We start from the raw sequence: 25550 nt of genomic DNA, 5'->3' as shown, positions 1-25550 counted from the left end.
GCAATAGAACAGGAAGGGGCTAAAACGTTTTGATGCAAGTTGTTTCTTCAATTGTGCTAACCTCTGTCTCTTCTTATCCCAAATAGTTGTTCTAACCTACTTCCATAGTTTCAACAATGTAATACTTTTAGTTTAATTTTAAATTATACATTTTTCAGTTTGTTTTTCCCTACAGTTCATCAATCTATTTTTTCTAACGCTATTTCCTTTTAAAACAAATCTAATACTATCACAAATCACTCAGCATTACATTACTTTAACATGGCTAAAACTGTCAAGACCCTATGAATTAAGAATGCTTAATACATAATTGCAGCTTTTCCCAAACTCGAGAACTGCCTTGCTATACTATTCTCCTCAGTGAGAATGTTTCAAACCACATATACAGTCAAATCTGTGCTTCTTTGGTTAATTTACTTTGCATTTTTAAATTGTCATGAAGCACGCAGATGTTATCTGTGATGGTTTCAACTTGGAACACTGGTTTGTGGGGATATATAGGTTTATTTTCTTTTGTTGTGCAGAGACAAGTGAAATCCCAGTGAGAATAAATAGCCCAGTCATCGTGTAACAATTATTAAAGACTATTTATTAAACTAAAGAAAAGACAAATACAAACAAATAGGACGACTCGACTCTCACACAATTACGATGTATGAATTACAAAAAACGTATAATTTATATAGAATGTAACACTTGTTACCAAATATATCTACAATACCTGAACTCTGAAAGACTCCCCCTATTCCCCAAACAACATTCAAATTAAATAACCAGTTACAGTTATACACAGTACAGGGATGATAGTCATATCTGGGAACCATCTTTTTCCTGGTCCAGTGAAGATATTTTAGAACAGCTGTTACAAAGGTTTTCTGCACTGCCTTGGCTCTGAGACTTAGAAGCTTGTTTGGTGTTAACGTTGACTTCAGGCTTGGTGGCTGGAAACTGGCCTGTTCACTTCCTGAGATTGCTAGATGGTAACTGCCTCCCTTCTTTCTCAGAGACGGGTCAATTATACATTTGTTGTTCTTTGATTATGCGTTCTGTGTATTTAACTACCTGCCCGATGAACGTCCTTGACAATAGGTTAACATTCCTATATCTCAGGGATTTTCCCAATCGTCTATAATCTGCTTCTCCTCCGTAAGATATTCACACTTGATTATTATCCAAACTGCCATTTTAAACTTGTTATTGGGAGAGACGCATACCAATTGGGGCCCTTTGAATACTGTCTACGCTATCTCCAGGCAAATTCATGACAAAATGCCTACTTCTACTGAAAGAAAATTCAATTTAAAATGTCTGACTTCTGGGGAGTCATTCTCCGACCCCCCGCCAGGTCGGAGAATGGCCGTTGGCCGCCGTGAATCCCGCCCCCGCCCCCGCCGAAGTCTCCGAAGGGAGAAAAGTCGGCGGGGCGTTAATGGCGCCGCTGCCGCGGAGAATGTCACGGGTCTGCGCAAGGCAGCCGATTTTCAGCCTGCCGATATTCTCCCTTCCGGATGGGCCGAAGTCCCGTCGACGTGATGACCGTTCACGTTGACGTGAATCAAACCTCCTTTTCATCGGCGTGACCCGGTGCTCCAGGCTCACGCCAACCAGCGAGGAGGTGAGTGACGGCCTGGGGGGTTGGCTCTGGGCAGGAAATGGCGTGGCCGCAGACTGATTGCGTGAGGTGAGGTGTGTCTCGGCTTGTGTGTGTGTGTGTGCGGCGGGGGGGGGGGGGGGGGGGGTGGTTAGAGTAGGCTGGGCTCCGGGGGAGTGCCGGGAGGGGGCCCGTGCCGGGGTGGAGGTTGAGGGTTGGGGAGGGGGTCCGTGCCGGGGTGGATGTTGGGGGTTGGGAGGGGGTCCGTGCCGGGGTGGAGGTTGGGGAGGGGGTCCGTGCCGGGGTGGAGGTTGGGGGGGGTGGGCGTGCTGGGGTGGAGGTTGGGGAGGGGGTCCGTGCCGAGGAGGGTGATGGGAGGGCAAATCAGTTGGTCCACCTGGCCAGGTGCCAGCCTCCAACAGTTGGACCCATGCGGTCCATGCCACCTGACTGGGGGGAGGAGGGGATATGGGCAATGATGACATGTCGTCGTTCCCCTCCCCCCCCACCAGGCCGTCATGTTTTCAGACCATCCAGCGATGTTGGCCGCCGTGGTGGCAGCCGCTCATGTCTATGTTGCCCTGGATGAGGAGGAGGAGGAGGAGGAGGAGGAGGAGCGTGCCAGAGAGGCGGCGCAGGCTGCCGCAGAGGGGCAGGCGGCAGCCGCCCAGGCTGGAGGGACACCTGACCGACAGGATGAGGAGGGGGAGGAGGACGTCGCGGCCCCACGGCAACGGAGGCACCCGAGGGCGCCCCGTGTGTACCGGCCCCGGCAGTCATACCAGGACCTCACGGACCGGGAATGCAGGAGGAGACTCCGGATGAGCCGGGAAACCGTGGCACACATCTGCCACCTGCTGGCACACCTGTCACCACGTGGCACTGGCGGGGGACACCCTCTCCCCGTGTCCGTCAAGGTTACGGTGGCCCTGAACTTTTATGCAACGGGGTCATTCCAGGCACCGAGTGGGGACCTGTCCGGCATATCGCAGACATCGGTGCACCGGTGCATCCGGGCAGTGAAAGATGTCCTTTATGCCATGGTGCACCGTTACATCCACTTCCCCGTGGACCGGGCCAGCCAAGATGCCCGGGCCGTGGGCTTCTCTGCCGTTGCCGGGTTCCCCATGGTCCAGGGCGCGATCGATGGGATGCACGTCGCCGTGCGGCCACCTGCAGATAACAGGGCCGTGTTCACTAATAGGAAGGGGACCTATTCGATGAACGTACAGGTGGTCTGCGACCACCGCATGATGATCCTGCACGTCTGCGCCCGTCACCCAGGCAGTGTACACGACTCATTTGTGTTGTCGCGGTCATCCATCCCCGGCATGTACGAGGGACGCCATCCCCGGCTGAGGGGCTGGTTGCTGGGCGACAGGGGCTACCCATTGCGATCGTGGCTGATGACGCCTATACGGAGGCCACGCAATGAGGCGGAGAACCGCTACAATGATGCCCATGTAGCGACAAGGGGAGTGATCGAGAGGTGCTTTGGCGTGCTGAAGATGCGTTTCAGGTGCCTGGACCTCTCTGGGGGCGCCCTCCAGTATCGGTCAGATAGGGTCGGCCGCATCATTGTGGTGTGCTGCGTCCTGCACAACATAGCCCAGCAGAGGGGCGATGTGCCGCAGGCAGAGGAGGGCGGAGTGGAGGAGCAGCAGGAAGAGGCCCAGTCCTCCCCAGATGAGGGGGATGGGGGCAATGGTCAGGGCAGACGGGGTAGACACAGGCGGGTGGCTGTCCACCGTTACCGGCTGGCCCAGCGGGCACGGGACAGACTGATAGCCGACCGCTTCACTGACTAGATGGGCGTGGGAATCGGGTAGTATGGCCACAGACCGCACACCATGGCAACAGCCGACCACCCACACCCCCCACCCATCCACCCACCCAGCACACTCACCCCCCTCCCCAACCCCACACACCCCACCCACATGCACACCACCCCCCCCCCCCCCCCAATTGCCGATCCACCGACGGCACAACGGGCCGGGCTCACCCAGTTGCGGGTGGACGCGTGTCTATCGCAGGCCATGGAGGATGATGACAACCCGCCCTGCGATGAGCTCCTGGCTCTACATCGTTGGACTATGTCTGACCCATGGCCACAGTACCACCATCCACCCGGACCATCCCTGCATGCGGCTGTGACACTGCAGCGCACGGTCCCGCCTTCTCCCCGGGGATGTTGATGGCGGCCCAGGGGGAAGGGGGCAGACTCACCTGGGGCTGAGGTAAGACCACCCCTCACACTCACACTTGCGCTCAACGTACATGACACGCCCGCACACTTTGGACAGAGCACAAAGGCAGCTTCGGTAGGTGTAACATTGACTTTAATAACCAAAGAAATTCATGCACGTGCCCTAGCCCCTAAAACTCATCTGTGCCCTGCACCCGTGCCAACTTACTCAGTGTCTAATTGTTTGGCCTTACGGGCCCTTTGACTACGTCTACGTGGTTCCCCAGACGGTACAGCAGAACTGGAGGTGGACTCCTGTGATTCCTGCCCTCTGACACTGGATCCCTTTGGCGGCCATTTCCTGGGGCGTCCTGGCCTAGATGGGCCAGGCTGCGGCCCAGGCGACTGGGATGGCGAGCTGCCAGCCTGTCCTGCCCGTTGCCCACCCGATGCACCTGGGACGGAAGGGGGGGGGGGGGGGAGTCCGAGGTGTCGCGGTGTACCGGGACCTCCCCTACAGAGGGAGCCGGGACGGACCACACCACCTCCTCCTCCCTCGGGGTGCCCGATGGCCCCCAGGCCTCTACATGGATGGGGGATGCAAACGGACTGGCCATCCGACGCCCCCCCGACATCTGGCGCTGCCAGTCCTGGAGGCCCGTGCTGGTATCGACAGGGGTCTGCAGGTTTGCAGCCATGGAGCCCAGGGTGTTGTCAAACCCTGTCTGTGACAGTGCGACGCCGGCTCGCACATGGCCACTGGCGCCGATGCCCTCAGCGATGGCCTGCTGAGACTGGGCCATGGCCTGCAGAGACTTGGCCATGGCCTGCAGAGACTGGGCTATGGCCTGCTCAGACTGGGCCATGGCCTGCTGAGACTGGGCTATGGCGTTGAGCGCCTCTGCCATCTGGCGCTGGCACTGGCTCATGGCCTCCTGTGAGAGGGCAGCCATTTCCTGGGCCACAGACGCCGCCTGCACGGAAGGCCCCAGGCCTCGCAAACCGTTCCCCATGTCTGACACCGTCGCACCCATTGCCTCCACCGCGGACGCCACCCGTGCGGTGTCAGCCTGGGTGGCACGCATGACCGGGACCACACCCAGCTCCTGGACGCGGGTGGACTCCTCCACCTGCCACCGCAGCCGCCGCAAGCCACCCGTCACCCTATTCGCTCGTCTCCGTGTCGGTGGTTGCATCGGATCTATGTGTGGGTGTGGTAACTGCAGGAACCCGGGATCCATCTGGGCGGCAGATGTTCACTTGGCCTGGGCTGCCCTCCGACCGCCCGGTCCCTCTGCTGCTCCTACCTCCACCTGCTGTACCGGGACGGCTGTGTTGTGCGCACCAGTGAGTGTACCAGACGCCTCATCACTAAAGTGCCCAACCGTGGTGAGTGTTTCTGCGATGGTGGAGGGTGTTGGTGACAGCAGTGGCGTTGTGTCATGCTCTTCGTCCCACTCTGACTCCATGGCACTTTGGGGTGGGGGTTCGTCTCCACCCATCCACTCTGAGTCACTGTCCGGTATCTCGTCTTCCCGGGTAGGGGTGTCCTGGGTAGTGCTGTCCCGGGTAGGGGTGTCCTGGGTAGTGCTGTCCCGGGTAGTGCTGTCCCGGGTAGGGGTGTCCCGGGTAGTGCTGTCCCGGGTAGTGCTGTCCCGGGTAGGGGTGTCCTGGGTAGTGGTGTCCCGGGTAGGGGTGTCCTGGATAGTGGTGTCCTGGATAGTGGTGTCCTGGGTAGTGGTGTCCTGGCTCGGATGTGACGGGGGCCTGTGGCTGCCCCCCTCATCGCTGGGTGGTCGCTCCCGCACGTGACGGGGGTGTCGTCTCCCTGTTGCTCCAGGTCTCTCCGTCTCCCGTGGTGTGCGAGGGGCATCCTGCGGGCGTCGCATGCTGGAGGGTCCGGGTCTCTCCGTCTCCCGTGGTCTCCGAGGGGCATCCTGCGGGCGTCGCATGCTGGAGGGTCCGGGTCTCTTCGTCTCCCGTGGTCTCCGAGGGGCATCCTGCGGGCGTCGCATGCTGGAGGGTCCGGGTCTCTCCGTCTCCCGTGGTCTCCGAAGGGCATCCTGCGGGCGTCGCATGCTGGAGGGTCCGGGTCTCTCCGTCTCCCGTGGTCTCCGAGGGGCATCCTGCTGGCGTCGCATGCTGGAGGGTGCGGGTCTCTCCGTCTCCTGTGGTCTCCGAGGGGCATCCTGCGGGCGTCGCATGCTGGAGGGTGCGGGTCTCTCCGTCTCCTGTGGTCTCCGAGGGGCATCCTGCGGGCGGTGTGCATCTGCGGGGATGGGTGCCTGGACGTTTGGTCCTGCGATACACAATGAAGCATGCATGGTTAGACATCAGGCAGTGATCAGGTGATACGGGGGAGGGGGGATATGGGGACGGGCTGTTGGTGGCTCACTTGCTCGTGGGCCCCCGACCTCTGCATCAGCAACCTCCCGGTCCTCAGGTCCGCCAGCCAGTTCCAGGGCCCTTTCCTCGTGTACGGTCAGTGGCCTCTCATCAGCGGGCCCTCCTCCAGTCCTCACATGCTCCCTATTGTTGTGTGCGCGCTTCTCCTGTGGGGGGGGGGGGGTGGCAGGGGCAAAAGGCAACAGTGTTAGGCAGGTATATGAATGCACGCCATCGGTTGCGCGTGCATTGCAGAGGTTAAGGTTAGGGCTGGATTCACTTGGGGATATGGGGGAGGGGGGATATGGGGGAGGGGGGATATGGGGAGGGGGGGATACGGGGAGGGGGGATATGGGGGAGGGGGGATATGGGAGGGGGGATATCGGGGATATGGGGAGGGGGGATATGGGGGAGGGGGGATATGGGGGGTGGGGATATGGGGGAGGGGGGATATGGGGGAAGGGGGGATATGGGGGAGGGGGGATATGGGGGAGGGGGGATATGGGGGAGGGGGGATATGGGGGAGGGGGGATATGGGGGATATGGGGAGGGAGGATATGGGGGAGGGGGGATATGGGGGAGGGGGGATATGGGGGAGGGGGGATATGGGGGAGGGGGGATATGGGGAGGCTCACCCTGCCTGCTCTGACGAGGTCGTTCACCTTCTTGTGGCACTGGGTGCCTGTCCGTGGTGTCAGGGCCACAGCGGTGACGGCCTCTGCCACTTCCCTCCACAGACGCCGGCTGTGGCGTGGGGCAACTCTGCGGCCGTGCCCGGGATACAGGGCGTCCCTCCTCTGCTCCACCGCGTCCAGGAGCGCTTCCACATCGCGTGACTCGAACCTCGGGGCTGAGCGACGGCCAGCCATCCAGTCGGGTGTTGCGGTCGGGTGTTCCGGTCGGTTGGGGGGGGGCTGCGCGGCCTTATGAGCCGTCACGCCGTGCAGCGCGTATGACGCTGCACGGCGTGAACCACTGCGCAAGCGCGGATCCCGTTATGTCGCTGCTAGCCCATTTCGGGCCGGAGACTATCGACCCATTTTTATGACGTGACGCAAGTGGGATTTGCGCCGTTTTTTGCGCCGATCGGCGGACTTTCCGCCGATAACGGAGAATTTCGCCCCTGGAACAGAATTTAGTTCTCTCAAGTTTGTGATGGGGGGCATTTAAGGAGGTTGGCGAGTGGGGAATCTGCCATCTTCCACCCCCTGTCCCAGTTAAACCTGTGGCGGGATGGCCAATTGATAAGTTAAATCTGGACATCCCACCTTTGTTTGAAGGGCTTTGCAGAGCTCAGAGAGAGATAATCGATTTGGAACAGGCAAAGAGAGAAAGATGTAAGCAGCCATCGAAGAGGTCATGAAAAAAGCCACAGAGAGAAGACTGTGCAAAAGGGTTCTGAATGAATGCCCCAACAGAAGAAATATTGCTTCCTAAATGCAAGTGTTGCCTTTGCCTGGATGTGTAAGTGGAACAAGAGCTGTATTATCATGAAAAGGATTGTTTGATGGGAACTAGTGTTAAACTACATGTAATCTATTTCTGGTACAGTTCAAATTTAAGAGTTTAAATAGTGTTTTATTTTCTTTTGTTTTAATAAAGTTTGTTTATAAAATAACCAAGCCTTATTTCTTATATTATCACTCCCCAAATGAGTTGATCTTTCGGCACCACTGTAAAGTTAAAAAAAGTTACGCGTCTAGTTCAATCTCTTAGCCATTGTTGAGGGCTGCCCAGACATCTATAATATGTGATAAACCTTGATTACTGTCCAACAACCTGTCTGGCCCTGAAACTTGATTTTTAAAAGTACGGCTTCTCATTCCTTCAGAATTTACTTATTGTTGGAGATGTTCAAAAAATTAATGATCAAAATAATTTTCTGTTTTTCCTTTTTTTGCTGCCTCAGTTATCTCTCTCCTCATCCTTTATTTTCTTCTATTTATTTCACTTTCTACACATGATTTTACAATGAATTAAATATGCTAACTCATATTTCCTGGTTTAGATCCCATCGGTCCAGTTTTAACGCTGTAAGTGAATGGTTTTTGAGGGGGTTGAAATCAGGCCCGTATACATGTCTCACTGAAGATTCTTCAATCTGATAGCTCTGCTCACACACGTCAGGAATCCCCTTTCGCTGTGCTGAAAAGCATCTCTAAATACCTTATGTTGCTCATCAAAAGTGTGTTAAAAGTTTGTGAGCAGCAGTAAGTATAATGAATGCATTCATCGTTGACCGCAAAATCCAGGCCATGTTCTATTTTAAGTCATTTAATGCTTGATCATGATTAATTGCACACCAATTAATTCTGCAAGAAGTTTTAAACACTGTCAGACTGTTGAAAACAGAGATTCAAAGAAACATGGGTCGATTACAAACCACTGACGTTAATATAGCCAGAGACTTTTTTTTCAAGTGAATAGTACGATTTGTGGCATTAATTGGAAAATAGTCGTTTGGTGGTACAGAACTGGCGTACTGCTGAAAAAAATTACATTTCCTGTTGAAGCTTTTTATCCTACACTCATCAGGACATTCACAAGGGTACAATGCAGAGGGAATCAACATTTTACATTATATTCTTGCGAATATCCTGTGAGTGCAGAACAAAAAGCTTTGACAAAAGAAATCTCAATTTTCAGCAATTGGAAAATCGCAAAAGCGTAACAGCTCAGAGTTTTTAAAAAAAATTAATGTTAAGGAACAAACAATCCAAATGTGGTGAATAGAAGAAACATTCATATAGTTAGGATTGATTTTACCTGTGCTCAATAAACAGTCAGTCATATAACTGCATATTTTATAATAAAAGATAGCGAGGCAAACTATTCTCTGGTGGCAATTTTAACCTGACCTAACAAGTGGGAAACTGAGTTTGAAAGTAAAATTGGCCTGAGTGTAAAACGGACGGCCAATCTGATCTCAGTAGTTTCCCATTGGCTGGCTTCAGTGAAAGTTACACTGCTGGTGTCCTGCTAAAGGAATTGGCTTCACATTTTTCATTATAGTGCATCAGTATGGCAAAAAAATACTGTCGAAGTAAACAGCACGCACAGTGTCTTGCATCGCGCAAAATGTTACGGAGGAGTAATCTGATGCACTTCACTTTAGACACTCGATCGAATCATTGTCACAGGACTGTGAAATCACTGTTTAAAACTGATTCCCTGTTTCCAGTAAGGCAATCAGTCTTAGAAACCAGATTGTAATGTTAGACAGGGGTAGAGATTTATAATTATTTAAGAATCTCACTTACCACACAAGCCTTCCTTGTGGATCCATGTAAGAGATTGCTGATTTGTCACATCAGCTATACAGGTGAATAAAGTACTTTTCCACTCTAAGGTGATAACTCTAATACTGATCAAAATATTCTGATGCAGGAATAAATAAATTTTAACAAGATTAGCATTTTATCGAAATGTAAATTTGCCGTGCACTTGTGCAGATGAGGCACAGTACTGATGCAAACTGATGAAAGGAATTGTAAATTCCATTTGTTTCAATTTAATTACAGCACAAACTATTTAAAATCATCAAACCCAGTCTAGTTTAATGGGTTTCATTGAAACTGCGGTCACAAATGAAAAGGCAGGATTGCAACAAACTCATAACATTTTAAAAACTTCACGAAAACCAGAACCACTTTTTGTTTTGTTTGTGATATATTGCACTGCAATTTTGTTTGATAGGTACAAGAGTTATTCTATCTCAAAAAAACTAACTACATAACTATGGGGTGAAGTTACTAACTAACTGCGTATAATAAGGAGATATCAGTTTAATTGCCAACAGACTCAACTTGAATGGCAACTGAATGGTGAATGGAGAGAGTCAAAATTAAGGTTGTGATATTTTAATTCACTTTTAATTCATACCATTTGGAAAAATCAGCATACTGAACAAAATGGTGCCTGAACTCTAAATATAGCACTCAGAAAATGATGACCAATTCATAATATTTTTTGGACAGAGCTTGGATTGAACGTTTATATGATTTTTTTTTTGTAGCAATGGAAGCTCCGCAGAATTTATAATCCCAGGAATTCTGAGAATAGCACAATCTGCAACGTATACCATAAATGATGTCCTTTCGTGTTTCAATCTTCTTTTGCAAAAGACAGGAACATTTCCTGGAAAATGTATTTGAATATGCTGCATCGAACATAATTAAGCATTAACAAACTCAGAAGGACGCAGCCAATGGCTTGCCCCATTGATATCAATAAACTAATGAAGCAGAATAATATTGACATGACCTGAATAATATAATTGTTTCACTATGTCGAACTTTGTCCCTTGGAAAAAATTATGTTATTGGCATGTTCAAGTGCTGTGCTCAGTTTTCAGGAACATTCAAAGTTTGTTACTTTAACCATTTAATTTGATGACAATATTTGTAAATTAACTTTCCCAAGTGACCTGGTTTTTTAAATCCCTCATTCTCATCAACGGCATATCAATACCCCACACGGTACATGCAATATCTAAAGCCAATATACAGTTAAGTGTTTTCATGATTCTTTTGGCCATAATTTAAACATATCGAGAAAGAATGGAGAATTTATTTTACTGTAATCAATTCTTTTGAACAAAATTTTAAATGCATTCGCAGATCAAATAAATTGACTTAATGATTTAGCACTTACCTTGATAGTCCTATTTCAAAATGAACATAGTGATAACTTACTTTTGATGGTGAAATATCCGAGTATATTTTTATTATATATACATAAACTCTATTCACACAACTGCAGACTGCAGAGATGAAGCACGCAGCTTTTATGGGTGAGTAGCATGTGAAAGCCATAAATCACGTGGATACCAGGTGATCAAGGGCCCACCTGAACCATTATTTTTCAGTCTAAGTGACTGGTGAGAAAAGTAGCATAAATCTATAAAATTCCTGATTGCCGACTCACTTGAATGGAGCAAAGATATGATGGTCAATTGTTCATGGTGTTTGGTGAGGATCCCAGTGGAACAGTGCAAAGGTCTCGGGGAAAATGATGGTGTAGTGCCTGGCAAATGGACTTGCACTTCTGGATGGGGGTGAGAGAAGGATGAAAAGACTTCAAGGTGCTGCACATATATCATTCCAACCAAAGATAAGAGAGAACTTGATGTGTTTGTCTTATATTTTTATGAGTCTCTTGGCATTCCATCTCGAGAAGAGATGGAGTTAGGGTGTATTAAATGATGAGATTATTTCTCTGGGGATATTTAAGATGTACCTTCGCTATTGCTCCACATGGAAAACATAACTGAGATTCTTCAGGAACACAAATTAGGTTATGAATCCTTTCCGCGGTAAATAATGTTTGCAGAACACACCCTCTTACAGATGGTTTTAATATTTGAATATTGTAATCATGTTTCCACCATCCACCAACCACAATAGCAAAATGAAAATGCTTCTGGAATAAAGAGGCAAAAACATAAAGGGTTGGATTCTCCATTCTGGAGACTATGCCGGGACAGAATCGGTGGTTCTTTACAGTCCCAATAGTGGTGCTGGTCCCGGAGCAATTCAGAACATTCTAATATGCCACGTGAAACTAGTGCAATTCCAAACAAAGCCAGCGTTGGATTCACTGCTAACGGGATTGGCATCCGAGTGCTTGACAAGCTGGAGCTGCATGTAAGCACTCCACACCCCAAACACACTCATTCCTGCCAAGAAAATGGCACCACAAAGAGTGGCCCCGAGCTCGAGACTCTGCTGGATGCCGTGGTGGAGAGGCGAGGCACCCTGCTTCCTGGGCTGCGAAGGAGGCTGCCACCTGCACGTGTCAACCAGGCCTGGACACAGGGCGCAGAGGTGGTTAGCGCCGTGGACCCCACCGTGAGGACTGGACAGCAGCGCAGGAAGAAGCTGCACCGTCTCCTCAGGGTGGCCCGGGTGTGTCAGCACCCCCATGGTACTGGCCCCAGCCCCAACCAACCCCCACCCCTCCCACCCACCCCAATGCGCCCCCACCCCCTCCCAACCAGCAGCATGGCTAACAGCCCACAGTTGGGCCTTTGGGTACTCGCCTGTCACTCTCATCAGCCACAGCATCCGATTCAAATCTAAAATACCACAAGTGAACCATGCCTGGTGCAGGTGGATCATCGGGAGGCCGGTGAATACCGTGTTGGGCCCATTAATGATATACTATTGGCAGTTACTGTACATTTTGCATGCCACGCTGATGTGGGCGTGGAATGCATCGTCGCTGTTATCGAGGCGCCAGAGCATGGCATTCCACTGGGTGCCTGGCGTGGCATTGATTTTCGGCTGATGTGCGATTCCCCGCCCAAATGCATTCCGTGATTCTGGCGACGCTAGATGGAAAATCCCACCCAAAATGTTGCACAATGATGCCTTTCGCACAGTTGAGCACAAAATTCTGCTCCAACACCAATCCATTTTCGTCCAATTGGGTGGGGCTGGATTCCTCTGTTCCATTCTTATCTATCCAGTCACAGCCAGAAAATCATTTGCAATGTGTTCTTTTCCTGACCCTACACTGTTACCTCTGGCATTCCCCAATGATCTACTCTTGGTCCCTTCCTATTTCTCATCTACATGCAGCTGATCAATGATAGTGCATGAAAACACAAAGCTGGATTTTAAGGGGAGCCAAATTCCCGCCCCCCCTACCCTCCCCACCCCATGCACTTCACTCAACCAGGAAATTGGTCAGGAGTGTCCCCATGAAAATTAATACCCGCAGCTATTTTATGCTTGGAGGGGCATTCAGTGGCTAAGGGCAAGACTTTTTCTCCGATGGGAACAATAGAGTCCAAATTGAGGTGTCCCTCATCCTCATCTAACACCTGGGCTACCCACTTGGTGTGGATCTCTCAATGCAACAGGGAGAATACTGATGGAGGCAATGACAAGGCACTTAATTGACCATTAACTGACCACATAAGCGACTCAATGGGCACAAGGGTAGCTGGGCTACCCAATATCTGCACTGCACCACTGTAGAGCTGACAGATGAGGGGCAGGTGGGATAGGCACGCCCTGTATTTTACAAATGTCCCCTACCTTCAAACCCACCTGCGGGATGGGGGCATAAAATTCAGCCTACAGGGTCGGTGTTCATAGCTACGTGAATGATACTAAGTTCAATCTAATTTGCACCTCTCTTGAACCATTCACCATCGCTAAACTGTCAGACTGCTGATCTGACATCCTGTATTGGATAATTCCTCCAATCAAATATTGAGGAGACAGTCCCTGTCACAAACTCCATTCCCTTGTCATGTGATCCATCTTTCTCCCTAGCAACCATGCTGAACCAGACAATTTGTAATCTCGGTGTCATATTTGACCCCATGATTAACATTCAACCGTATATCGGTGCCATCACTAAGACCGCCATCAAGTTTCGCGCCTTCCTCAACGTATCTGGTGGCTGCCACCCCCAACCTCCTAGTATTGCCTTTTTGAAACCTAGGGCGTCATTCTCCGCCGGCGGGAGTCTCCATTCTGCCGGCGCCCGGGGGTTTCCCGACAGCGTGGGGCTACCCCACAATGGGAAACCCCATTGACCGGCCGGCGTTACGGAGACTCCCGCCGGCCGGTCAGCGCAGAAATGTGGCGGGGCGGGTAGGAGAATTTCGCCCCACATGTCATTCTAAACTTCACTTCCCTTGACCTAACTCACACAAAAGGCCAACTTTTTGCTCCCAAGTCAGGTGTGCTGAGTCAGGAAAATTTCCAACTTCCCAAACCCGACTCATGGGAAACTTCCCTCAATGGGAGTCAGTCAATGTGATAATGACAGATTATCAAAGACGTCAAGGAGCACTAATCCTAAAATAGTGACCCTCAGGTTTATGTCAACCCACATCTATTGAAATTGCAAGCAACAATATCTTTTTTCAAGAGTGTCATCTCAAGCAATTTTCTTTTTAAATTTATAGGGCAAGGAATTGAAATGACTTGACATCATAACAGTTCTACAGATCATATCCACATCCTGAAGTCCCCAAAGAACTTCAGTACATTTAAATCTTTTCTGCAAATGCCTAAAATTCCAGAGTCGTGTTTCAAAAACCTGGGTGATGGAAATTACTGTTAATTGTGCTTCTGCCTCTCTGAAGCACTGATGTGTGAAATACTGACCCTCGCCTCACCCCCACCCATCCAGCGTAAATGGTGGGTCCTGAGTCTGTAGGCGGGTCTTTTGTAATTGGTGTTCCAGTGTCATTTCGGCTAAGACACGGAGCCGTTCTGACTTTACAGGCCCAATTCTCATTCACCATCGCCCGGTACTCAGTCTCCTGTTTAAGCAATGCCATGATTCTCAAATTCTAATTCTTCTTTTCAAATTCTTTCTCAAATTCAGTCCCCCTTATCTTTGAAATATTCTGCAGCCTTACATCACCCTATCCCCACCTGCTGTCCACCTGGGATCTCTGGCCAATTCTTGCTGAATTTACTTGCTACATTGCTGGTCATGTTAATAAGTGCTATAATATATAATTGCAAGTGGTTGTTGTTGATGTTGAAGACAAAGTTGAATAATTATAAAGGGCTCATTTAAATATCCGGATGCCAGATTCACCCAGCATCTGGGAATCACCAGCCGTGTCTGGGAGACCTCACCAGGACTTCATTTACGACTGAGCCACACAAACATGGACCAGTCATGACGGCACCTGGGGGGGACTCCCAAGCTAGTGAAGACCCCCAGGGGATCGGGGACAGGGCAGGATGGCACCCTAGCACTCCCCCAGTACCTGGGCACCATGGTAGTGCCAAGGGCAGAGCCAGGGTGCCAGGTTGGCAGTGCCAGGGCTCAGACCAGGGGGATCCTTGCTAGGTAGTGGGATCCGGGGGCCTCCCCAAGGTTTGGGGTGGGTGGGATGCAGCAAAAGAGCATTGGGGGGCCTGACTGGGGTGGGGGGGGGGGGGGGGTGGAGAGAGAGAGATTGTGAATATTGGACAGCTTGCCAGCAGAAAAGTCTCACCTGAGAGAGTTGTCGGCCAAACACATTGGCGGCAGCTCTGTAGCGCCAGTAGCAGCAGTGGCCATAACTGGGACTACAAACCGAACACCTGGGGAATTATTTTGAGCCCATGTTAGTGGTCCACAGGATCGCCAACGTGAGCAGAAATCCAGAGAGAATCTGGAAAGGCCACATAATCCCCCCCTCACTGAATATTCAAACTCACCGACATGATGTACGTTAGCGGGCTTTATATATCTTTATCTATATATGTATATATATATATAAAACCTTTATTGTCACAATAGGTTTACATTAACACTGCAATGAAATTACTGTGAAAAGCCCCTAGTCGCCAAATTCCGGTGTCTGTTCAGGTACACTGAGGAAGAATTCAGAATGTCCAATTCATCTAACAAGCATGTCTTTCGGGACTTGTGGGAGGAAGCCGGAGCACCCGGAGGAAACCCATGCAGACACGCGGATAACGTGCAGACTCCACACAGCTGGGAATCGAACCTGGGACCCTGGTGCTGTGAAGCCATAGTGCTACCCACTATGCTACTGAGCTGCCCAATTGAAGATGTGAATCAGTCGAGGGGATATCCTGGGGTGCAAAGGTAAGTATAGCCCCCAAGGGAAAAGGGACATGCTTGGGCAGTGCCTTGGCACTTCCCTCTGGCACTGTGCCTTTGCACAAAGCCAGGCTGAGTGTCAATGGGACAGTGCCAACCGAGAAGTGCCAGTGACAATGCCAGGTGTGGGCCATCTGGGGAACGAGATGGAGGAGGATTGACATTATGTGTGGCAGGGGGAAAGAGTGCCAAGGCCATTGATGATGGTTTTTCCAGACACGGGAGGTGAAACAGGCAGTGAGGGGGAGCGGGTTTTGAGGGGCGCACTCGCAGGCAAGGGATGGAAACAGACAGTGAGTGGGGGGGATGCCAGCAATACCTCCATAGTGAGGGGGGAAGGGGAGGCAGGGGTTGATCTTTAGTTCTGATCGGGGCACCCTTTAATGATGGTGCCATTATCTCTGTGAAGCCAATCCTGGCTGCTCGATCAGGCCCAGCTCTGCCAGAATGACGGCATAAACCCCGACAACTCATTGTTTTTCTACTCAGAGAGGCTGAAGTTCTGGAGTGAAAACTGTTCCGTGCAGCTGGAAGGTTACGCACCGGTTTTCTGTCTGAGCCTGAAACTTTGAAAAAACTATGGTAAGATTCCGCCCCTGGAGTCCAAGACCTGGAGTCCAAAAGGTGGGGAAAGGGTATGTGGGGAGGAAAGGGGGTGTTGGGGAGAGCAGGGGTTGAAGTCAACTGGGAGTTGCGAGGTGGCATCACCGAGTGCTCAGCCAATGCCTTCCCCCTGATGTGGCAAGGAGGCTCTTGAGGGAGGCACCTCTGTCTTCATGCCCAAGAGCTGAACAGGGTAACCAGCTGAGCTATCTCTAACCACTCTCCCCACCTTCTCCACCCCCCCCCCCCCCCCACACACACCCGGCCTCTAAACTCCTCCTCCTGTCAACCTCAAGATTGAGACCAGGCAGGAAGCGCCCCTTACATGGCTGGTAATTTGCCACTGAAGAGCCTCAAAGTGAGGGTGGACAAGTTGCCCAAAGTCTCGCCCACCCTTCATAAAATTGTGCACAGGTTGGGGCCGGGCGGAGGAATGGAGGAGGAGCAACCTATGGAGTTTTACGGAATCCCCACCCCTGCCCCACTGCCTACAAATGTGCCAGTGAGGAGCCCACACAGTTCTGCACCTTGATTTAAGTTAATGCAGAAAAATCACTTACTTAACAGTTCATAGCCAATGAGATTGGCAAACTAGTCAACATGGAATGTTTAAACCAGCAAATGGCGTACTTGTACACATTTAGTCACCAAAGATTTAAAATGTTGACAGCATGGATTTGAAATTCATTTCTGAAATCCCACTAGCTATCCATTTTGAAACATTTTTTTCCCGAAAATCTTAAACGTCTTTCAAGTGAGACATCTACACAAGTATTGAAACAGTACTTTTGTTATATGTCTCACGGAAGATGGGAACCCTGTAGATATCCCACTTGTGAATCTTTAATGATAGGCATATCGTGACAAGGTGTGAGAAATCTGCAGTTTCTAATTGCCTCATATAATAGTGTTTAACTTGTCTGCTAATAAAACTTTCTTTATAATACCAAACACATGCTGGTATCAACATGATTATAACCTCAACCTCGTCAAGTGTTGGTTCTATTCAAGTGGAAAACAATGAAATTATTTCTCTCCATATACATTTTTCCAAACACTTTAGTTGCTGTCATCTGCCATCATAGTTTCTTCTTCATCTGGAGAGGCAGGATAGTTTCCCCCTATAAACCACTCCATCGATCCTGTCAATTTCATCAGCTGTTATATTCATACAGACCAGGGCGAGATTCTCTGACCCCCCGCCAGTTGGCGGGGCGGAAATTCATCCGCCGCCAGCCTAGCCCCTTAAGGTTGGGGCTTGGCCCCCAAAGATGCGGAGCATTCCGCACCTTTGGGGCGGCGCGATGCCCGACTGATTTGAGCCGTTTTGGGCGCCAGTCGGCGGACATCGCGCCGATACCGGAGAATTTCGCCCCAGAACTATTCTAACTTTGCACCTCCCGTCAGATAATTACTTATTCTCCCACAAAACATTTGATCGCGGAAAAGCTCACCAACAGAAACGGTTCAATTTTGATCGTGATTTGAAACTTGTGAAAAAGACTCATAGAATCGCTACAGTGCCAAAAGAGGCCATTCGGCCCATCGAGTCTGAACCAACGCTCTGAAACAGCACCCTACCTAGGCCCACTCCCCCGCCCTATCCCTGTAAACTCATAACCCAACATAATCTGCACATTTTTGGACAATTTAGGTCAATCCACCTAAACCTGCACACCTTTGGACTGTGGAAGGAAACCGGAGCATCCGGAGGAAACCCACGCATACACGGGGAGCATGGAACGTGCAGACTCCACACAGAGAGTCACCCAAGGTTGGAATTGAACCTGGGTCCCTGGCGCTGTGAAGCAGCAGTGCTAACCACTGTGCTGCCCATAAAAGTTACGCTCCAGCAGCGAGACCTACTGGACTTCCAAACATGCATCGTTTAAATTTACCACACATTCGCAGCATGGAAGTGGAACTTATATGGAAGACCATTAAGTTCAAATTTAATAGTAGGCGTGAAAATATTTGCCTCGTATGTCCACCTTAGCTTTCTATAGAGCTTGCAGTCGTTAGTTTCACAGCTCAAATCGGCACACAGGTGTATCGAAGCTGTTGGGGGTGGGAGGGGAGGTGGGGGAGGTGTGGCGGGCGGCAGGGGGGTGTAGATTTAATGGCATGTGTTATCAAACCAATGGGGACTCCAAGGAAGCTGATCGGCATGGGAAAGGTTTTTACTCAGAGGGTGGTCGGAGTCTGGAACTCACTGTCTGAAAGAATGATTTAGACAAAGCGTCTTGTATCATATAAGATGCATTTAGATATTCACTTACACTGCCATAAACTCCAGGGTTATGGGCTAAACGCTGGACAATGGGATTAGTGTAGTCAGATCTTTGTTGACCCGCGTGGACATGATGGGCCGAATGGCCTCCTTTTGTGCTGTAAACATCTACACGGTCCAGCACAACCGGCGCAAACTTTTCAGGCGAGATTGGTGCGTGTGTGGGGGTGTAAGCGTACGGATCCGCCGATTCTCCCACCCTTTTTCGTGCGTTTCGCAGGTGTTTCACGCGGTGCCGGTACTAGCCCTCACCTGTAGCGGAATCTGTAGCGGGTGTGGGGCCGATTTTTTCGTCATGGAACACCACGGATCCTCCGTTGGCGTCAGCACATAGACGCAGGAACAGAGAATCCAACCAAGTATGTGAGAAAGTGACAAAAAAAAATCATGTATATAATTAAGAGAATGAGAGAAAATCAACATCTTGTTAAGAGGACAATATTATCTGTTTCTGTCATTGACTATTTACCTGTTTAGCTTTACTGTATTGGTGCTTCCGGTACTTATATCACTAAATGCTTCCATGAAAAACATCTGGCACATACTACACACAGTAGTTGCAATATTTAATGAAATAACTGCAGAAGATATGGAAAACAGAATCATGTCGAGGATATACCATATTCAGTTACTTATATTGATAGCTTGTATAAAAACTACTTTCAATAGATTTACAAATTCATAATATTAGAAATAGATTTCATATTTACCATCATCTTGAAACAACTGCACTGAATCACTACCTCATGCAGAAGGGTGCTCATAAATCTGAATACCATTGTGCTTTCTAACAAAACAAAATTCAATAAAAACATCAGCAAAGGATTCAAACTAACAACATATTCTTCCATCAATTTGCCCAAACATTATCAAATCATATTCACATTTTTTGATCTTGCCTTTCAGACTACTAACCGATTGCACTTCAGACAAATTTAAAGTTTAATTGAATGAAGTATTAGAATTTAGGCAATATTATTAAACATAAAGGCAAATATGAAGAGCCATTATTGGATTTTAATTAGAAAATGAAAAACATATTTTTTTCGTAAACGTACACGAATGAAAAAACTGACTGTTACGTTCTTATCTAAATAATTTGCCACAGTTTCAAAAAAGCAATTTTGGGGGCTCTGGCAATACGAAATCAAGAATATATTTGATTCTGTCCTTTAAATTATTAATACAAGTTTAACAGAAATGGTTCATAAAACTGACCATTGCTTAACAGACATCGAGCACACAGTTTCACATCAACTTTAGTCTTATTCTAGGTTTGGCTGTATGAAAATTGTGCCACTTTAAATTTGTTTTGCTGAGAGACACTTTTTTTTTAAGCTGTCCAGGCATTTTTTAATTAACTCACCAAGCATTTACTCTAAGCATGATTCACCCTTTTCTTTTTGCCACAGAAAGGCAAAAGTGCGTGCCACAATGACCCTGAACAATCATGTAATCAATTTTAAAAATATTCACAAGTGCCTTTTAGGCACTGTGGATGGATAATAATATGCAACTCCACTAATGCTCAAAGGATAGATCCGTGAGAATAAAATGAAATTAGGGAAAATGTGATGTTATTGGAGCGCTGTTCACATCTAGACCAGGGATTGGGATAAGGACGAAGTTAATTGCATTTCCAGATGACAAACCACTCACCTCGGAACTGAATGGCTCTTTATGAAAGCTATCAGTAATAAACTGTAAATCTCGGCTATGATTGCAAATAAAGGTCATGCCCCTTGTGCTGCTGATGTCCCCTGTCTTATTATATTCCCCGGATCCTTTTCAGTCCTTAAGGTGCCTAAGCTCAAAAAAGCAATCAATACTGAACACACTTTTTCCCCTTTTTTTCCCACTGTGACACCCATCCCTGTACTTTGATAATCATAAATATCTCATTTACAAAACAACAGGAATTTTGATGTTTGGGAGAAAGAAATCCTGTCACGATATTTAACCCTCAAATGACAGTAAAAGACTCAGTAAATTAAAATGCACAATATTGTGCCTCGTGCCTCTTTTCGCTGATTTAAAAGATGTAGTCAGCCCTCCAATCTCAACTGCATAACACACTTGGAATAACGTCACATCAATATTGTATTCAACATGCATCTTTGTCCAGCAAGTTACAGAATAAGTTACAGGTAGTTTCATCGTGATGTAATTTTATTACACTGTAAATCTGATGGGGTTTTGGGGTCTTACAGCTCATGATTGATGTGTTGTCTTCTTCTGGAACCACAACAACAAGCAACTTAGTAATGGACCTTCCCACAACCGCTTCGTACAGACTACAGCTATAAATTACTTGAGAAACATCCAACATTGTACCTGTGATGAATTTTGGCAGGATAGTTATAAAAACTTCATACATCAAAAGAGAGTGTCGGGCTGGTTGTGGTAGTGGGGGGTGTTGCGTGAAGGGTTGTGGGGGTGGTGGGGTTGTCAACATGGCAATTACAGGTGTGTAGGAGGCAGCAAATATCTAACTGGGAAACATGGAATACCTGTGAGCCGGAGCAACACGTTCCTGTTTGATTTTTTTTCCCATGATGTCCTCCAGCCCCCTGGCAATAATGAGACTTTTTTAGAATTATCATGTAAATCAAAGTGATATGTAAGATGCAATTTGTAGATCTAACAATTGCTTACAAATTCTGTTGCAGCTCTTTTCCTGCTCCTACCCCCACAAATCAAAGGTTAATTACTTATTTGGATAGTAGATTATTATTTAAATTAGAGGGGTTTTTGTTACTACATATACTAATGGAAAAATAAATGTGAGTGTCTACAGTATTATTTTGTAGCTACATATCACAGGATGTAATGCTTGTTTCTCTTCTCAGTTTTAAAACTGCACATCCGAATCGAAAAGTGTTTTCAAAAAAAATAATCTCTCCATTAACCAAACAATCCTGTGCTTGACTTTTGTGATTTCTCGGTTGAAATTATTTTATAACAGAGGTTGCTAGCCTCTTCATAATAGACCCTTCTGTAATAACTAATGAAGGTAATGAAATATGACATGCAGTTTGGACCCCTGACCATGGAATGTTACCCCCTCCCTCAGTATCTTGAACAAAGCCAAAACAGATGTAGCTACTTTGTGGTTTAGTGCTGACGTATGCTACTAGGCCAGGTCATTAAGTTCCCAGATATTAAAATCTGCACAGTGCAAATGTGCAATTCTCTGATTTAACAAGAGACTGTCCCAAACGTTTCTCAATACAGAGGAAAATCAAGTTAATGACATGTCATGGCCGAATCAAGAGGCCTATAATGACACCCACAATTCCATGGGTTTGTTATTAACACAGCTGCATTGGTAGTCTCAAAATGGCTAGAGCGTGTGCTGCATCAACCTTAAAAGATACCATTAAGACATGATATAGGTACTCAATTGACAATGTGTAAGGTTCATGATAATGAAAAAACAGAAGGCATTATGTTTTAAGGCACTACCTTTTAATTTCATTTGATATTGCAACCTAGATATACTTTGGTGTGCTGGAATATAAAGGTTCTAAATATTTAATGTCATACACGGTGCTCCAGCTCAACACTTCCGAAAGAGGAAAAAAACAACATACTTCTAATCACTCTATACACAGTATTGCTCATGCACCTTTGTGGATTTCTGCATGCACTTGTTCTTCGGCACTGTACATGACACATCTCATAAATAAATTATGATAAGACATTGCATGGCAAACCATCAATTTACATTTTGCTAATTTAAACAATACCTTAAAGTGCAAAAAGGATTCTTGCTGGAAGAACTGAATGCTGCACTGTGGATGACCACAAAGCAGGATATAAAACAGATAGAAGACTGTAAGACATATAAATTATTTCATGTTTCTGTCACCTCCTCAGCTCCTGGAGCACAAGGCCACATTAAATTTATTCTTTCAAGTGCTTTTTGGGCCCCAGAAAGGCCAGCTATGAAATAATCAATCTATTAAATAAATCATTCCATGTGTTAGTGATTGACATTATTGCAAGAACATTAGAAAAAATCAGGATTTATTCTTTTTTGAAACAGTTTATAGCTAAAGAGATGATTTACTGATTCTAAAATGATGCATTATGAATGAAACCATAAACAGGTTGAAATGCACTGTGAAGTATGTGCAAGCATTTTTAAGTTGCCCTGATACACTGCAACAAAAATATAATGGTACTGGTAAAGTAATAGCTAAACAACCATATGTAGGTAATATGCCAACTTTATTCCATTCCTCTTGCAGTTTTAAAAAAAATGTTTAATTTTAATTACGGTCATTTAAGACCCTCATTTTAAATGCACTTGAGTCTGCAGCAACATACTTAATACAGATAGAAACTTCCACCACGCATAGATCAGCAAAAGGCTATTCAGTCTGGTCAGCCTAACGGAATGGCTGAAGGTTGTGACTATTATTAGAAATGCAAGCTCTACCCCTCTCCCCAAATTACATATTTTACTGTTTGACTAGATTGTATTAATCATAACCACATCAAACATCATGTACCCTATGGCCGTTGTGGTGGTTTTCGCTTTCTCACTAAGATTCAGCAGACAACAAGTATTTTAAGTTTATATTTTGCGAAGGTGAGACAGGAACTTCATTATCAAACCAGATGCTAATATTTATTCTTTTTCAATAAATGTATATCCAGTGGAGAATGTTCCACTCATCTGTTGAGGTTTAGCTGATGCAGTGAAATTGCAAGTCATCACATTTATTAATTTTAGACTTTCCGTATTGTTTTCAAATTATTGGACATAGTAAATAAAATATTGCCTTTTTGCTACGAGTGCTGTCTGAGGCTTTACTGCAGCATCATAGCTGTAATAATGTGAAATAAGCCCCCGCGAGCAGGCCTCAGTACCCCAGAATAAAGCATATTTTTGGCTGCTCAAATGTCAGTCGCACGTAATGTACCGAAGGTTCAAGTTACATTTCAATAGCAACATTTTCTCACATCTTTTTGTCATTTCTACAGTTAGACTTTCTTTACTGAATTCGATAATCATTTTGAATCATCCTTGGGTTGAATAATTCCAGCTTCATTTTACTGTAAAAGCATTTTTGTTTCCCTTCGGATATTTTTGATGTATTTGGTTGTGCTTTTTATTTGGGGGGGTGGGAGGGATTTTGAATTCAGATTAGAATGTATTAATCATGTAACCTTGTTGCATAAAATGAAAACAAAAATGTAAGTACATTTTCTTGAAGCCTAAAGGATAAATTCCCATGCTATCAAAGTATACATTTTGTAATATGTGGCATGTAAAAATGTTCAAACACAGAACATTACAGTTCGGCGCTTAAAGGGTAAGACAACATTTTTGTGGATTGTAATCTTAAAGCATACATATTTGACGTATATTTGTATCCAACGGCCATCCTTTGCATTTTTGGTTGTACACTAATATTAAATGAAAGCAGCCAGAAATGTGACAGCCAACGTTTTTCAGAGAAATATTTATTCTGCACTGATGTTGCTACTTCTGCACGTTTAAACTGTGGTTTACTGCATTTCTGAGTTGAAAATTGCTTGGTATTTAATTCCTCTGACCTATAACCTGCACAGTACAGAATCCTGCATCCATACTATTACGAGAGTACATGATACTCAGCAAAGATATTGCTTGCGAGTTCAGAAAAAGTATAACATATACAAACCTTTCATAGCTTCACATCAGAATGGGAACTCTGCTAACACTGTAATTCATAGCTGGATAATAAAACAGGCACAGCAGATAAATAACTCAACAAATCACTGGCATTAAGAAAATAGCCGTTCTACTGCACACAATTTAAATCAGTGCTTCTTCGTTTGCATTATGCATTGAAACTCGACTATAAAGCGATTACCGCGTAGAATTTAATTTCTATAATTTTAAAAAATCCACTTATTGCTTTATTTGTGCAAGCAAAACAGTGATTCAGGGAAGTTAGAACACACTTTTATAACAAGGTCAATCTGCACCATTATTCGCTACCAGCACACACCAGTGATAGTGTAAATATGCACGTTACACGGAGCCACATTTTTAAAAAAATGTTACAAGCTTATTCATTTATATGAAATAGTTTTTGTTGGACTAAGATATACACTATATACATATATATTATATGTATATATTTAAAATGTATGTTTGTGTATATTCATTGCTTTCTGCACACTATTTCTATTTTGCATAATAATGAACACGAATAAGAAAGAAGGTTTAGAAATCAAATCATGAAAATGGCCCTAAGCGTGGCACAAACTATTTCTAATTGTTTGCTTATTGACACCAATTTATCACAGGGCACTTACTGAATAAAGGTTTCTGCAATACATGACACTTCGTTATGTCAGCTTTTACCTCATGTTACAGCCCACATTTGAAAGAAGTGCTGAAAACTCTCAGACCAGAAATGAGCAGCCTATTAAGATTTGAAAAGCTGTCATCCAAACTGAAAGGACTTGCGTCAGCCACAGAGGATATATTTTAACTGCCTGTCCACAAAAAAACTTTAATAATGCTGTCTTGCTCTAATCTGTGCGCGAAAGACAATTTTACTTCTTCTATTAACCTGAAGTGATTACAATGAGCTGATGGTGTTGCCTTATTTCATGGAATATTAAGTTCCAATTCTGCTCACTGTAAGAATGATAAAAGTAACTAGTTACTATACGCGCTCACCGCAGATGCTCCCCCACCCAAAATAGCCTCAAGAGACACAAATGTTTTATTCTCCTTCCAAGTACGGTATAATCTAGGTCTATCCAAGGAATACGTTTTGCCAGATTAGCTTTAATAAATTAGGAGCAGTATATGAACATATAGAACATAGAACATACAGTGCAGAAGGAGGCCATTCAGCCCGTTGAGTCTGCACCGATCCACTTAAGCCCTCACTTTTACC

General features: G+C 46.6%; 1 long non-coding RNA gene across 5 annotated transcripts in view; it reads right to left on the bottom strand.

Moving 5' to 3' along the window:
- The window catches only part of LOC140430459 (uncharacterized), a 57433-nt gene that overhangs the window by 23124 nt on the left and 8759 nt on the right, over positions 1-25550 (bottom strand). For 2 of the 5 annotated variants that reach the window (XR_011949426.1, XR_011949429.1), the window contains exons 2-6: positions 19353-19429; positions 19112-19220; positions 18895-18954; positions 11088-11207; positions 9422-9539 (exon numbers count right to left, since the gene is read on the bottom strand). This is a non-coding gene — a long non-coding RNA (uncharacterized lncRNA). The remainder of the gene's footprint in view (positions 1-9421; positions 9540-11087; positions 11208-18894; positions 18955-19111; positions 19221-19352; positions 19430-25550) is intronic. The other 3 variants (XR_011949430.1, XR_011949427.1, XR_011949428.1) reach the window with 3 other exon arrangements.

This window comes from Scyliorhinus torazame, chromosome 10, assembly GCF_047496885.1.
Source record: "Scyliorhinus torazame isolate Kashiwa2021f chromosome 10, sScyTor2.1, whole genome shotgun sequence".
NCBI lineage: Eukaryota > Metazoa > Chordata > Chondrichthyes > Carcharhiniformes > Scyliorhinidae > Scyliorhinus > Scyliorhinus torazame.
Note: the sequence above shows the minus strand (reverse complement) of the source record. Positions and strands in the feature narration are given on the sequence as shown.